Source organism: Atheta coriaria, unplaced genomic scaffold (assembly GCF_025399875.1).
Source record: "Atheta coriaria isolate IRGN ID8LTWV9N9 unplaced genomic scaffold, Caltech_Dcor_3.1 hic_scaffold_6_pilon, whole genome shotgun sequence".
Taxonomy (NCBI): domain Eukaryota; kingdom Metazoa; phylum Arthropoda; class Insecta; order Coleoptera; family Staphylinidae; genus Dalotia; species Dalotia coriaria.
Window position 1 is genome coordinate 2,640,049 of NW_027045448.1, and position 16,308 is coordinate 2,656,356.

Below are 16,308 nucleotides of genomic sequence, written 5' to 3' on the forward strand. Positions count from 1 at the left end.
CGCTCTTCCAAGTGTTCTGAGTTCTGCTTCATGGCCAAGGTGAAACGTTTGCGTTTGTTGCGTTTCTTTCCAGATCTGCGTCGTCTACCTCTCTACCTCGCTACCTCTACCTTTTCTCTCTACATCTATCTAGGTGCATGTGAGCGCGTGCGATGCCCGGTTGCTGGCTGTAAACTTCACTTCACTTCGAGAAGGTCGTCGGACGACCGCAACGTCACAACTCAAAACCTAGGTAGTATTCAACGTTTTCAGTCCTTCCAGACCTTCGCCGAGCGCGTTTTTTTTATTCTTATGTTTATTTCGTAAACGTAACCTGGAGACTGGCGGAAGCGAAGAAAGCGGAGTAGCGTTTGGATTTCTTGTGGGCTTCGTCGTGCATTATGTATCTCAATGTTTTTGTAGCTGCACATACATGAGCCAGCTTTCCGAATTCGGCTGGCTCGAAAAATCGAGAACGAGGGAGAAGCGCCCAAAACGCGAAAGGGCTTGCCCCTAGTTCTATTCAATGTTGCTGGTCGGTATTGCTACTGCTATTTCGGCTGGTGAAGGCTCCAATGTGTGCTTAGTTTTGGATTACCGATTAGGGAATTTTAGAAGTGGATGATAGGGAAAATTAAACGTAAATTCAGGAGTAATTTAATGTGTAAATTGGTACATAACCAATTGTACTATTAATTTGAATATTAAATAGCATAAATAATGTGAGTTGTTTTGAACGCGATAATTTTTTCGTTTTTTTATTATAAATAAAAATATAATAAATTTATGTTACCAATATCAATTGAGGTGCTGCTGGAATTCGTTTTGTTTTCAAAGTCATTTTAGAGCGTGTGCATGTTGCGAGTTTGGTTGCACTCGACCGTAATCTCGCGTTTCTTTTGGTCTCTTCTCTGGCTCGTAACTCGAGGTTGTTGGCTGCACAGTGCTGCCGGCCGTCGACGACGCTTCCAGTTCGCTTTCTGCCTGTTTGTAACTCTTGATGTCGACGTCGAGTGCTGGGCTTTTGTTGCCCCAACTTCGAAGTTCGGTGTGCTCGGCGCACCGCTGCCTGCTCGACGCGCCCGCTCGAACTGGAAACTCGAAACCGGCGCGCGCTTGCCGCGCACGCCGCTCAGTAGTTCGGTGGCTGTTGGCGTTGGCGGTACAGCAAGATCGCTCTCGAGCGTGTTGAGCACACAGCATTGCGATTACGCGCATTCGAATAGAGAAGCATACTGCGAATTTTCATGCACGTGCATTTAAATTGCATACAAGCGTATAAAATACAAACAATCGCACAAAACCCACACGTTTAACGTGCAAATTATAAACCACGGTGATGAAAAACAACCAACGGACAAACATCAACGTTATCACGCCACATTAGAATATATACTCGTGATACGAAAAATAATACATTGTGACTTGAAACGTTATAAAATATTGGTGTGTGCCTGCTGCAGTGCGTCGTCGTCGTTCATTTCGGGTTTGCTGTGGGTGCTTTTTTGTTTTATTGTGGGTGTTGTATAGATGTGTGTGTGCGCGCTTTGATAAGGGTTTTATCTGGTCGTACCGTTGTAACAACCAGGGAGTTTGCTGCATACACGCAGACAGAGTTGGGCCCTTGCGTTTTTACGGGATTTTTATGCTCTTTTCTCGGTGTTCGTTGTCGTGCGTTTGATGGCGGAGCTATTGCTCGTACATTTGTGTGCTGTGTTTTCAACGGATATCTGAAGGCAAGGTGGAACCTCCAACCGACTGTCCGTTTCAGTGTGTTATCATGATGGATATTATTTTTCAAAGTGAACAAACGCAGCGAATTATTTCGGGTTTTAAATTAACACTGTGTGCAAAAACACTTAATAGAAAGCACACTGGATTTTTAACTAGAAAGAATGAGGAATTATTTACACTTACTGAGTAAGTTTTTATTTGATATGTTTATTTCTAGAATATGTATGTATTGTACTGTTGGGTGTTTATTAAGCAAGTAGAATGAAATTGTCAAGTGTCCAACTAATTAGAAGTGAACTTAAATGCGAGTACTTAAAACATTTTTATTATTCACGTCGTATAATTTTGTTGCTCTCCATCATCTTGCTGCACATCACTGTAATAGTAACATTTTAATGCTCTATAATTACTCATTTCTTTTCACAAAGCGGGGAAAAACGGTTTCACTCATTTTTCCAGCGCCTCTTTGCTCGTTTCTCATCTTTTTTTGTTAATTTCTGAGATGCGTTCGAGAAGTCTCTTGTCGTTTAATTCCGTCATGTTGTCATGTCGCGACGCGCTCCCGCTTTCATCTTCATTCAATTTGCCTCCGCAGTGTGTCTTGATCTTGAGTGCTTGTTGGTTTTACGGTTTGCATTTGGAGTGAGATCTCGTTTTGCGTGCGGGATGTTTCTCTTCGTGTGCCTCCTCCAGATCTCACGGTGGAAACTTAGAATATTGTGTTACTCACATCCTGCGTGCGAGAGTGTGTGCACCCTTCTGCAAGACAGCACTCGCAAGTGTTTGGTCGTTTCTTTATCTATGACACATGTGATAGTTGAATATAAAAAAGTTTCCTTGCCACAGTGATTCCTTCTCCAGGCTGATAATGAGAGTTCTTCCTTGAGAACCACCTCTCGAGTGAAATCCACTAGTTACGCCCTGCCTAATTGCTATCACGTTGGAAATCTAGGTTTGAACCTCAGGTTAAAACTGAATGTTGCCATTAAAGTGGTTTGATACATCCTGTAGGAAATATGGGGTGCGGGACGGAAAGACAGATGTTTCTCGGGTTTTAAAACATTAATTTTATTTCCTTTTAGCTTTTTACACTTTCTGTTCATTCCACGTGTTTGTGAGTTTCAAATTTGTATCATATGACTACGACGTAAACAACTAAAGGCTTTACCAAATGTTTAAATAAATACATTTGTTTGTAATAGACCGCCAATGATACTATCGACCATATGAAGGTTGTAAAGTTCAAAAGCTTATGTCATGTTTTACGCAGCTCGATTCGAAATGTGATGTGATGAGTATAATGTCGACTTGGACGAAGCAGTATGGGGAAATGTGGTTTTTGACTTATTTAATGAACTATTCAGTCCACTGCCACGTTCGACGAAACTCAAAGTACGCATCATCTCTCGGGAGATACATGCTTGGGGTTAGGTTAGATTGTCCAGAGATTTGTTTACGATCTTTGACATCACGACCTCGGCACTATATTTCCTCACATTTCTCCATTTATATTTATGAAACTATTTATCAGCTGCTGTGCGCGGCGGTGCATTCACAATGAAATCAAATTATGCGAAGTGAATAAATTTTCAACTTTAAATTGCTTTATTATATTGAATATGACAGCGAATCTCATATCATTAGACGTTCTAATGTAATATTTAAAATACAATTCATGCTTCGGCTAGTAACTTGCTGAGTTGTGTTGGTCGATTTATATTTCAGCGCCGTGAATAAAGGGTAATCACGAAAGTGAATAATTAATTAGCAATTTATATGATCCTTGTCCGTGCGTGAGCATGTAATTTGTGGCCTACGACAGTTCACCCACCCTTCGCGGAAATTTTGTATTCTTGCATATTTCTCACCCTTGAATCTTGCATTGGCGAGAATAGAATCGCATACATGAGGCATGCCCCACACCACTCATAAGCACAGGAAGCATATATGACTCGTTCATTTGCAGAGGGTTGCTCCGATGAGTTGACTTTGCTGGCGGACGAATATTGTGGCTTTGGTCCCTTAACTTAATGAAAAATGTATATACATGACGTACATTAGGCCGTTGACTTTTGAAGTCTCGGCGGAGGAAAGTAAAAAGCGACGTCGTAACGAGGGCCAAATGAGGGTTTTCGGCTGGGTTAACGCGATGGCTTTTTATGAGCTCCACTCCTAACGAACCAGCCACCAAACGACAGCAAACGCAATATTGCAAAGTGGCTAAAATTCAAATCAGCACTGTAGTCAAATACAAAAATTATGTTTTGATTTTTGCCAAAGTTGCACTTTCCTCGGGTACTGCTCGTCGAAACATTTACAAGCAGGTAGGAAGTAGAAAACCCATTTCTTTTTCCGAATCGTTTAGATTTACTCATTGATAGGCACCTGAAGTCTCCTAAATAAATATTCTAGGAAGGAAACCAATAATACCAGTTGTAATTAAAAGGTTACGTTTCATTTACGTTTCCGGTATTTACCAACGTACTTTTTTCAATTTTGGGCCAAGTTGTTGAAAGCATGCAATTCTTCCACTTGTACTTTCTGTTCACACTCCGTGAGCACGGTGACATTTTTATGACAAATTCTTTCGTTTACCAATTGTATTGCGTCTCTCAATGTAAAGATAAACGCGTCGCCATTATTCATGCTTAGCTAGCTTCTAAATAAAGGCAAAGAAAGTTTGCGTTCATCACGGTCTCTTGATTTGGCCACACAGATTAAAGTGTTAAAAAATTGCATGGCATAGCATTGTGTACATGTTCCAATAGCGCGTAGGTACATTTATTTATATGCATGCGTTTCGTAGAAGACTTTCCTACTTTATGATCATAAAGTCTTGAGAACTATTATTTTGCATGATTTTCTAAACTGCTAAACTAGAAAATGTATGCTGCACATAATTTTAATTTCACTTAAAGTTTACATCACTAATTCCAAGCGTACATTATGTTCATTAATTGTACTTTGTGCTTTGAGTATCCGCCTCTTGAAACGATTCAGAATTGATATCAAATCATCAGTAATATAAATTTTAATTGAAATATGATTGGATTTTGCATAACAACGGTCGTTGATTTCATTTGAATTATTCTACGCAGAATACCACCGATTAATTCTTTTGTCGGCAAAAATCAGTGTCTAAATGAACGTCAAATCGATTTACGCAGTGTAAATCCACGTAACCGAATGAAGTTCTTTGTTTATTTTTTGCACGTTTCGTTTCTTAGCCGCGGGCTAAACTCCAAAATGGAACACGCAAGATTCGAGAACGTTTCTCTTGCACAAGCACCAAATAAATTTTTGGCTCAATTTGCCTAATCGCTTTATCATAAATTGGCAACACTTTGTCTGCACACGCTGCAAGTTAAAGTTGATGTGATTGAGTCACTATGAGATTTTTTGTTAAGTCACGAGGTTAGATGTTAAATGCGGATATAAAAACATTTACAGTTAAGTCGGGATAAATATAGATTTATATATTCTTTAATATCTTAAAAATATACTAATAAATCATGAAGTGAATTTCTTACATTTTGTGTCATAGTCGTTTAGTAACGCATAATTAGCGTATAATGATAATTTATTAGTTATTGTTAACGACTATATTACTCTCACAGACGCTACGAAAAGTTGTTAATTATATGATTAAAAACCCTTTGCTACTAATTTGTTATTTCAGAAATATATTCATCATTAAATTCTGCATATAATTGCTTAACGACTTTGTTTTTTAACTTGTTTGACTTCAAGTTACAAATAATTAAAATTTAATATTGCAAGAAGTCATAAATTTGAACTGTATCTTTGGATACAAACAACCTATTAGAAATAAAAAAAAATATTCACTTAAGCATGTTTATTAGTTTTGCCAAAATTATTCATGTTTATTACTCATTAATTAATAACTACGACTATTAAAACTGTCATTCTCACGTTTTCTACTGGTAGGTAACTCGGCTATGAGATATCATATCCGTTTTGACTGATTGTGCATGATATTGTTCTTTATAAAAATAATTAATATTACTTTTATTCTATTTCTTGTATCAGGTTTAAATGTAATTTTGTTGCATCACGGTGATGCTCACCGTTGATATGTATTGATTGCAAAAGAGTTTGAACTTGACCATGCAGGCTGTTTCCGAGAACAAATATTACTTGTTTGCGGCTTGTGTGGACGCTGCGACCGCAGGAAAAATGTTTAATCGACAGTCAGTTTGTTCTACCTTATACTTCAGTAAGACTCGTCCGAGATTTTTTACATAGTACGAGTAGGTCTCGTTACGCATTACAACATAGCTATCTACTTTTTCAAGCAACTTACGACACGGTGTAACTTAACTATAAATTGTAAAATAACTGGATGAGAAGAAAATGAAAAATTTGAAGAACAGCCATTAAATATCCAAGCTTTGCTTTTTAAAATTATTTAGTGGTTTAGTATCCTGGGCGCAATAATATTATTACTATACATACACTTATTGCAATAACGATAAATTTCCAACTGCACTTGGTTGTTTGCGGTTGAAGTGCACCTGAAAACTCGAACCCGTCTTCAATGGTCGCAATGGTCAGACGAAACGATCTCATGACTTCTTCACTAGCGCTATTCACTGTATCATATTGCGTGGACTAACCTTCAGCATTTTATTTATGAATTTATCTCGCGACTTTTATTAGAAATCGTAAAGACGCGTCGCAGCAGTGAGTCGTTTCCACTGCGTTGATTATTTACATTTGTATTTATCCTTACGCATATGTGCACTCTTTTCGCACGTGAATCACTGCAAAGATCAAGCGGTTTTTTTGTTTGGGTGAGATGTGTGTAAAAGGCAAGGTCTTGGTACTTGTAAATGGACTGTAGTGGTATCAGACAGCTTCAACAAACCGCTTAATAAAATTGACTTTATTATGTGAAATTTACACGTTCATATTTAATTCATTATATTTTTCTTTTATTTTGATCTGGTTTTATGGCTTTAAGAAGTTAAAATCGTAGTACTATAAAGTTAAGTTATAATACATTGTGCAGTAAATAATGATTTATAGTTCAGGGTATATTGTGATATTAATATGAATTTGTGTACCTAACTTTTATTTAATTTATTAGTTATTAGTATTAATAATGTAAATATGGTTAATTCGTATAATGAAACTCTCGCTATAACAGAGCTAAATGTATGATTTGGTTGGAATAATTCAAAAAGTTTTGATTTATTTAAACTTTTAAACGAATTATTTTTGTTATCGGCGTAAAAGTCTAACGATATAAAAATAATACCCACATTTATGAAAATCAATTTATTTGATACCATCTGAATATGAAGTTATTAACACTTCGCACATTAGTGAGTGCAAACTACTTTTTGCTCGCTTTACGTAATTAAACTTTTTGCTGTTTGCACGCTGGCGATAAAATTGGTTTTATTTCAAAAAGTTTGTCTATAAACTGGTTATTAATATCGATAGTTGCGTCCCTACACTTTAATTCGCTTCCATTTTCATGCGACCTTTAAAACGTCAAGTTTCATCTCTTTTATATCAGCTTTTCATCTTGGTACGTCAGTCACTCTACTCGTCAGACAGGCTGACTCCAAGTTTCTTTTAATAAATTGTTCAATTACACTTAAATCCTTTAGTGTTTTGCTGTTGCGGGCACACTAATAATTATAATTTTATGTTTAAAATACTTCACAGTGTGCATTGGAATTTCTTTTATCTCTACTCATTATGTTATACACTTGTCTTTTTGCCCTAGTTGCTCTGTGTATTAGTGCAATTAAAGGTGCAATTTACATTGCATCGTAACAACTGTTTTGCGGCTTGTCAATATAAATTGTCTAATTAACACATTTTTTGTTTCAGGTGAGTCCTTTGTATATCCTGTTTTTGGTGAGAAGATTAACCAATGCAATTTTTACGATGTGTAAGTTACGCCGTATTTAATAGCAAAAATATGAGCTGACTTTTAGTGTCAGATAATAATGTTTTAGCTACCGGGTTGTTTTATTACGAACGGCAACGTTGAGAAGAGCAAGTCTGATTTTTGCTTGCTTTGCGCGATTTTACGGCGCATATTTATATGCATTAATTCGCTCTTTAAAAAGTTTTAAACGGTTGCTCTCGATTCGTTACGCGTATTACTCTGCCTGCTTGCGATCAAAGGGCACGACTTCACTTATTCCGATTGAGTTTAAATTGCTAAATCATTTCCATTTAACCTTAAAGCCCCAAAAACGGCAAATAGCATAAAATATTAACGTTTAAAACCGCTGGGCTTTATACTCGAATCTCTGCTTGGTTTATTAAATATGATATGATAATAATTCTCGAAGAGTTGTTAGCAATTTGTTGTTTTCGAAACATTTCGACCGCATGCTTGTGTTTTATGACCCTTTTTGCACAATCGTGCAATCGTACTGTAGATAGGTATGTGTCGCAAGATCGTTTCGATTTCGTGATTTGTTATTTGCTAATTCGATTTATCGGCTATTTATGACCATTGTGTCTGGTTTGCCTTTGCTATTCATAGTCGCGGCGGTTCTCTGTTATGTTTCTCCTGCGGCTCTTGCGTGCGCTTTATATTCGGCGCAATTCTTCGTGGAAAATCTTTATGTTATGTTCAACTGTACTATGCAGTTCTAAAAGGATTAAGAACACAAAGCTTCAACGTTAATCATCTTTATGACTTCTGTGTATGTGGGAAACTATTCTACGCTGTGGATACCAAAATATTCTGTATTCATATCGAACTAGAAAAATATTCTTTTACGTGCATCAATCCTAATAGATTTATTACAATTAAACAAGTCTTAACTTTCTTGTCTAGGCATTAAATTGCCATTGCAGTGCAACTAATGTTAATTTGCTAGCTCAATCTCAAAATGCAAATGACAAATGCACTTTTTTTAAATTTATTTATTTGATGACGGATGACGATTTTCACTATTGTAGTGATTGTATATGATGTAGACACAATGAATCATGTTGTTTTCAATTTCTTTGCTTTTTTGTATTTCATAAATCTTCGAAAATATCGTAGATTTCCACGTCAGTAAATTTCCCGCATACATCAGTAGATTACTCGCACACTAAATAAATTCCGCAAATTCTTGCATTTGTCCAACACCGATACAAAACACCAAGCGAAAATAAATCTTCACGGACAACGAAGAATCGTTTTTCGAACTTGGCTCTCATTCACTTTAATTTACTGCTACTGACTTTCTACCGTCTACATACTTCTGAATGGTAAACAAGCATGGCCGAAACAAAGACGCCAAATATGCCGAGGATTTCCAAGACACACAAAAAAAGATGTCGATCGGTATTGCTGATGATACGTGCCTTTAACGTAATGGAAATGTGTTCCTATCTTAAATCACAATCAGGTATGCGTACGTTGTTAATGCGGCTGAAAATTAAAGGCATCGCGAGCATATTTTTCATTTCTCACCTCGGGCGCGTGCTTTCAAAGAATGTCTCGAACTTCTTGACATTGCTCGAGAAATTGCTTCACTTTCACTGGTGTTGCATTTTGAACAGAGAGTGACACAATGAAATTTCGTTGACATACATATGCGGGTGGTACGATAAACATTCTCACATATCTGCATCTTACATCTTCAGATATTTGCTTAAAAAATATTCAACAGTTTCAAACAAGTTTGCCTAAGAAAAACTTGACTGTGGTTTGAGCTCATTTCCGCGTTCAAGTGAAACAAATTGAAGACATTGCTGTTAATGTAGGTTAACAGGTTTTTCAAAAGCAGAGAAAAAATTGAACAAAAGGCGTTTGCACATATGCTGTTCAATGTAAAAATTCGAATAAAAAAGAGTTATATATTATTATTATTTCTTACAATAAGTAACTAGTTGTTCTCGCCGAGATAGTAGATAGTCAATTGTTCGAGGAGTTGAAGTCAAATCAAATTGCTTATTATTCAATGCCTGAACTTGTTCTCAAAAGTGCCGACGTTGAATTTATGACAATTCATTGAAAATTCAAACGCAAGCTTGTGCTGTGCTTTTTTACTTCTTCGAAACTTCTATTGTTTGTAAATATTGTTTATTTATGTTGTGTATTAATTCGAGCCGCTGTTTCCTGTTTCATAGCGATTATCTAATATTTATTTTGAATTTACATGTGCCCCGCCGCACGGCTATAATTTTCCACGTTGCTCGGCTCACTTTGTCGAGAGACAACATCCTTAAATACTTTGCAGTACTTATGGCATACAAATTACTTTAAAGTGGAAATTTAAAGGCATGGTTTGTTTGTTTGCTCCTCTCACCGCCGTTATTAAATGCGTGCGCCGTACGTGCAGATGCGCCGCCATAGATAATGCACAATAGTTGTAAGTGCATCTGCTACTCAAAATTGTTTTCTAAGTGCTTCTCATATCTCATCTCATACCTCGCCGCGTCGCGCAAATATGAATAAGAGACATCGTCGACGCGACGTTGCTATGGCCATTTTACATCTTGTCATCGTGTTTGTAAGATCTTCGTTTCGATTTGAGAAAGTGAAACGTTTACATTTACAAATCGTATTATGACAAACAATATGAAAAGTGCTCGAGTAGTTAAGTGATTAATCATGTCATACATTAATCAAGCCATCCTCTCACTTTTGATCTGTTGTGTCTCGTGTAATCACCATTTTCGCAGCGCGCGCTAAAGCATAACTTTGCTGCAGCGATGCAGGCGATGACAAGATCACAAAGCGAACGGCTTGATACGTTGCCATATTGTTTGTCGACGTTGTGGGGGCGGAAAGTGCGAGTAACGGTGCTAACACGCGCTACGAAGCGAGATTCATTCGTTGGCGGCGGCGACGGTCGTATTAGGCAGACAGACACCCTGGACGTGTTTGGTTGCCATAACGACCCGTGATACCGGTGATACCCAGGCCTCGAAACGCGCTCCCGTTTTACATCTCCAGGGATTTTTCATATTTGTACGCAGCACCGTTTTGCTGTGGACGCACGAGGGCGGCGGGTAAGACTGCCGAAAATCGAGTCGAAGCCAACGGCAAGGGATGAAGTAGCAGGGGGGTGTTTTATTATTTAATATATTGCATAAGCGGTGATTTATAAAATATGTTGTTGACGCAGCGCCGGCAAATGCGCGTTTAATTTACCTATTATTTACGTTTTTGTCTTTCGCTCGTTTAATTTTTTAGCAGATTTGCTTCTTTTAGTTTTATTTTTATTTTTGCGACAGCTGAATGTGGTAAAATAGATGTGAAAATTTTAATTGCTAAGTGCACTTTTACTTACGGCTGACACAAGGGTACTCTTAAAAAACGTGCAAATCGAAAATGTTGCCGAAGAACGCCTCAAAACAGAAACGGAAGTAATGCAAAAAGCACTCGATGTGTATGCACAAACGCGACACTCACCCTCATTTGAATTTTCTTGGAATATTTTTGCATATGACTTTGTGTTTCCATACTACATTCACTACACATGGAAAGGAAATATAAAAATAGCGTTGACGTGACAGTTACTATTATTTCTACACATGCACGTGGCAAATAATAAAGTTAACAAAAACTAAATTAAATTTGATGCTCGTATACTTATCATCTTTCTTTTGTCGTGGCTTCTGTAATATTTGACATGGTTCGGCACGTGCATTTTGAAGATCGAAATTTTAATGAAAGAACATAAGACAAGATGTTCTTACCGCATCCGCATGTGCACGTCGGCGGGTTTCCACGTCTATAAAGTGAAAATGAAATAGCAAGTCGGTGCAATTCGCAGTGCTGGCAAAACTAGGAACAATAGTCACGGAATAATAAGTAAGGCGCCGCCGTCGACGACATGTTTCGTATGCCGAGCGGAAGACACCATCGCTAACACCGAGTTTCGGGCTTCGTAGCAATTTCACCGGCGTAGCGCTCACAGCTGGTGAGGTACGCTTCGGTTAGTTGTTTGGTTAGATCGCACTATAATGTACAGGAAGAAAATTGCCAATGGGATGCACGTAACGGTTCTCTTAATACGCCGGGACTTAATATCCCGTGATCAGGATCACGATGCACGCACAAAACCACCGCCACGTGAGGCGTAACGAACTCCTCTTTCCTCCTCCCACCAGAAAAGGCAAGAAGGATGAGTTTCTGGCATGCACATTGAATATGGGGTTGGATGCTGAGGCGCGCACGTCAGAAGGAACGTGGTGGCATCATCATCAAGTCATGCTATGACGGATTCTCCAGTCTTTTTCACCGAGATCCATTATTTAGATCTATACATCGTTAGGATGTGACTGCAATCTTGGGCGAGGCCGCGCATTAGAAAAGAGATTATTATTGCTAAGCTCCTGAGATTATTTGCGCGTGCTAGGCGTTCGTTTTTGGTCGATTGGCGTCATCAAATCGGCGTCGCACGAACGAACGACCAGCGCTGAAGTGGTAGCGGCGGGGTGGTGGAGGCTTGATGTCTGATTGTGTGTGACTCGACTGCAAATATACCGAAATTATGCCCTTTTACGTCCTGATCCTTGGAATCGCCCGAGTCTATCTGTATAACGCCCGGCGTAGCACTTGGTTGTGCCTATAGAATATATAGATAAATGATGGCCGCCGACCGGATGAAAACCACCACGGCTATAGAAAATCACGTGCGCGATTCACAACCGCTCCGCGTATAAATTCTATGGAAATAAATAACTGCAGATAACTGGATGATGAGAAAAATCGGAGCGACGCTGAAAAGGTGGAACTAATCAATTTTGGGTGCCTTGTTCTGTAATAACCGTGGTGATTTATGTGCGCTGGCCACTTTAGGTGGTGTGCCTTATTCATTTTGGGAACTGTTATACAGGGTCGTTGATTTTTTAGTCCGCTGCTAATCAGTTTTAACCCAGTAGGTTTGATGTGATATTTTGTAAATTTATAAATTTTGTTGAGTCGTTTTAGATTTTTTATGATGGTCAGAATTCTGATGGGTTTGTGCCACTAAATAAGCAAACATGTTCAGAGCCTTTCCAAACTAAATTGCCCTTAACGCCTGTGACGCGTTGCTAGTCTGGCGGACGAGTTTTCCTTTTCGCCTCGACTCGTTCGACACTCTTCAATCACGACCTTTACGAAAATGACCCTTTTCAAAATGAAACTCACGTCCGGATAATATTCCGCAGACCCCGCTGGAAGCTATCCAAGCTACAACTATCCAAATGACCTACCTGTTCGTCGTGTCGTGGTTCACGGAGCAAGAAAGTCAGCCGGCACGTGGATGCCGCATGCATTATTGACAAGCGAAGTTTACAATCGATACTTTACTTCGTCGACAATTTTGGAAGAAACCTTTATGCATTAACATTCCATTATTTATCGGTGTACTGGATTATTAATAGTTTTCTTCTAATTAGTTAAACGTTCATGAACCCAACTCTGAACGAGGGCACTTACTTAGGATGGGCAGGTTTATTATCGTTTTAAATTAGGGTACTAAATAGTGGGACGTACGCAGACAAGAGGTCTTGAGGAATGGGTGTTTAAATTTTCGGCCGACCGCACAAGTTTTACTTTATGCTGTTGTTGTGCTCAATATAAATAAATAAAGCCTGCGCAAATGTGTAGCAACCCTTCACGTCGACCCCTCGGGCGGAAAGTGGCCGCCATCAGTGGGAGAAAACCGCAAAAATCAACATTAGGCGAGTGCTTCGCGCGCACGGACTCGATTCGACCCCATTAGTAGAGAAGCAAACACGAAATACGAATCCGCTTCTGACTGACTTGGGAGAATGAACTCGCTAACAAAGAATGCAAACACGAAACAAGCGCGCAGCGGAATGTTACAAGTTATCATATATTAAAAAGGAGCCACAGTAGCTACATTCAATTTCCATTAGTGGAAACATCAATAGAATGAATATTCCTCGTTTAGAACCAGAGATTTATATCACATAAATAAATATTCTTTTTGGGCTGAAAATATCTGTAAACCTACATCGTTTAGTTGTTGTATTGCCGACTTGACTCTGTAATGAAATGCCACTTTGTTTTGTGCGAATGAGAATTTATATGACCTGGGAAATGCGTCAGAATGCTGTTTTTTGTCATACGTTCCATATATGCGACACTCGCCCCAAGTGTGAAACAAGCCCAAAAATGAAAACGTGTCCCCTCACGAAGAGAAAACAGAATAAATTGCACCCCCAGAGAAAAAAGACGGAAGCAGCAGCGGGAAAAAATATGAAAAATCTTTCGCATTCGTAACGCGCAACAAGGAACACCAAACGAGGTCCTCCGCGCCTTGGTTGGTTGATGGGGCCGTTTCAGCTGTCAGTTGCAGGAGTGGCAGACTGCGTGTACGAATGTGTATCGACACTCGGGGCACTCCTGATGCGAGGGTGCGGGACGTTGTGCCGCTGCCTTCCGGATAGTAACGGTCTTCGACCGGACGACGGGGAAGCGCGACGTGCAGGAGTTTAGTATTTCCGGTGATCTCAATGCTCTTTTCCTCCACTGTCGCCGCTGTGCGAAGAACTAACGCGAAAAGTGCGGAGGAGCAGAGTAGCACATCATCCGAAAGTTACGGAAGGGTAGAATTACAGAAACACGCCGAGCAAAGCCAAATGATGGTGGAGTAATGGAAAATGGAATAGCGAAGTGAAAGTTTGGGGATGAGGAAGAAGGGAAAGTATTCGAGATAAGTTTGTACGGAGTTTACAAAGTTAAGTTGTAACGTCGGAAAGCGTGACGTAATATTTTAATTTAACTTATGCATCGTGGACGAGATGCGACTTTCAAACTAAAATCTCAGTAAATAAGTTTTATTTCGTGTATTGGAAATGCGTGTTTTTAGGAAAATGTAATTTTAGCGTGTAGAAGAGAGTTTGTCGGTTAGTTCTGTGAAATTGTACGCCCAATGCAAATTTAATTCACTAATGAATGTGCAGACAAAATATAAAACGCAAACTTAATGTATCATCTATGCAAATTAATTTGCGACTAATTAATCAACGCCATACATTTGCATCGGGCGAAAAGCTTTGTTTTTGTTCGTTGCTTTCGGCGTGTCTTTGGTTTAACTTGCGCCGGGCATGCCACGCCAATGCACATGACAAGGCGGTGGTGTGCCGTTCCCGAAATGAATTATTGCTTTTTTCCGTCTGATATTAATCCATTCGATATGTGCGTTTTTGGCGGTGAGGCATTCAGCTCTTATTATTTTTATTTTTCATCAATAAAAGAAGAATATTCTGCACAAGAAAATTAAAATTCTATTATATTATAATTCGATTATTATTACAAGAATTTTGCCACATTTATTTTAAATTTTTAACATTTTTTTATGTTGCACCTTTCAAAAATAAAAGAAATATAGTTCTTCTAAAATAGCAAATCAGTATGTAAAATGATCGGCTTGTGACTAAGAAAAGTGCAGCATACATTCAAGGCGTTCATTATATTGTCTTCTTAACGACTTGCAAAATGCTGTACAATAACCACAGCCACATGAATTAACGTATACGCACATGATTTCAGTCCCACAGCATGCCGAGGCTTGTTACCAGAAAATAAAAATGATTAATGCCACTTCAACGCGACTGCAACCAAGCCAAGCGCTCTTTTGGCGAATGAGCACCACTTGAATCTCACCGCAGTTTTGCTTTCTTGAAGCAATAATGTGCCGGCGCGATAACAACAGACGCTCGCCTCGATAATTTAAGGTGCATGTGCCTAGCGCGGGCGCGCGCGCGATCCTATAAATAACCAATTTGCATTAATACGCCTACGACGTGTGCCTGCGTATGCTTGTGCCCATGCTGACAACGTGCAGCGTGCTGCAGACGCGCGTTAAGGCGGAAACTCAAAAGCTCGTACCAAAGTCGAAATCCAACGGCGACAACAAAATGCATTTCCCCCTGTGCCATAATAGGTTCAGACTAAACGCAGCAGCACAAACGCATTGTTGATGGGGGACGCGTCGCACGTACGTATACACCGCAACAAAGGCATAATGCATACGTTTGAAATTCGGGGCCCGCAACGCAGTGGAAAACGTTTTTGTTTTCTCTTGCCCAGAGGCATATGGTACGTGCTCACACGCGCACCTGGTGCAAAAAAGCCCAATAGTCAATTAGAAAGACTGCATTTCCGGAAATACTACAAAATACAAAACACGCACTTTTTTCTGGGGTTCTATTCTAAAATTTGTTTTGCATGATGCTCGATACGTCCGCACATTGAATTCAAATTTGCACCTCGCATAGCAATAAACCATATTTTGGCTTTAATAAACTTGAAGCGCACGAGCCCTCCACGCACGCATCCTGCGTATCCTGCCAATATACGAGCACGAAGCGAAATGGGATCGAGTGCCCGTGGGCGTTTTAATTATTCTCTATTTTAGAGAGGGGAAAGGTCGCGCAGTTCGCACCGGTTCATTTTGTTTACGCCGAAGAGTGAGAACACTGAGGGGTGGCTCCCCCGCTTTATACAGTGTGTTCCGGAAAACTCAATCAACAAGTGCAACAGCAATGCACTCGTGTGCACCAGTTCTGTAAAGTGTAAATATAAAACCGACAAATACGTTATTTCATTTGAAGTATTTTTGAAGTTAATTTCGTTGATTTACT

General features: G+C 39.2%; 1 protein-coding gene across 3 annotated transcripts in view; it reads left to right on the forward strand.

The window, feature by feature from the left end:
* Nucleotides 1–16,308, forward strand: part of ckn (CRK like proto-oncogene, adaptor protein) — a 121,949-nt gene that overhangs the window by 71,806 nt on the left and 33,835 nt on the right. Inside the window, exon 1 of one of the 3 annotated variants that reach the window (XM_065305788.1) lies at nt 1,108–1,899. The exons of the other annotated variants lie outside the window; for them this stretch is intronic. The gene's annotated coding sequence lies outside the window, so the exon portion shown is untranslated. Of the gene's footprint in view, nt 1–1,107; nt 1,900–16,308 lie in introns of those variants that run through there. 3 annotated transcript variants of the gene reach the window in all.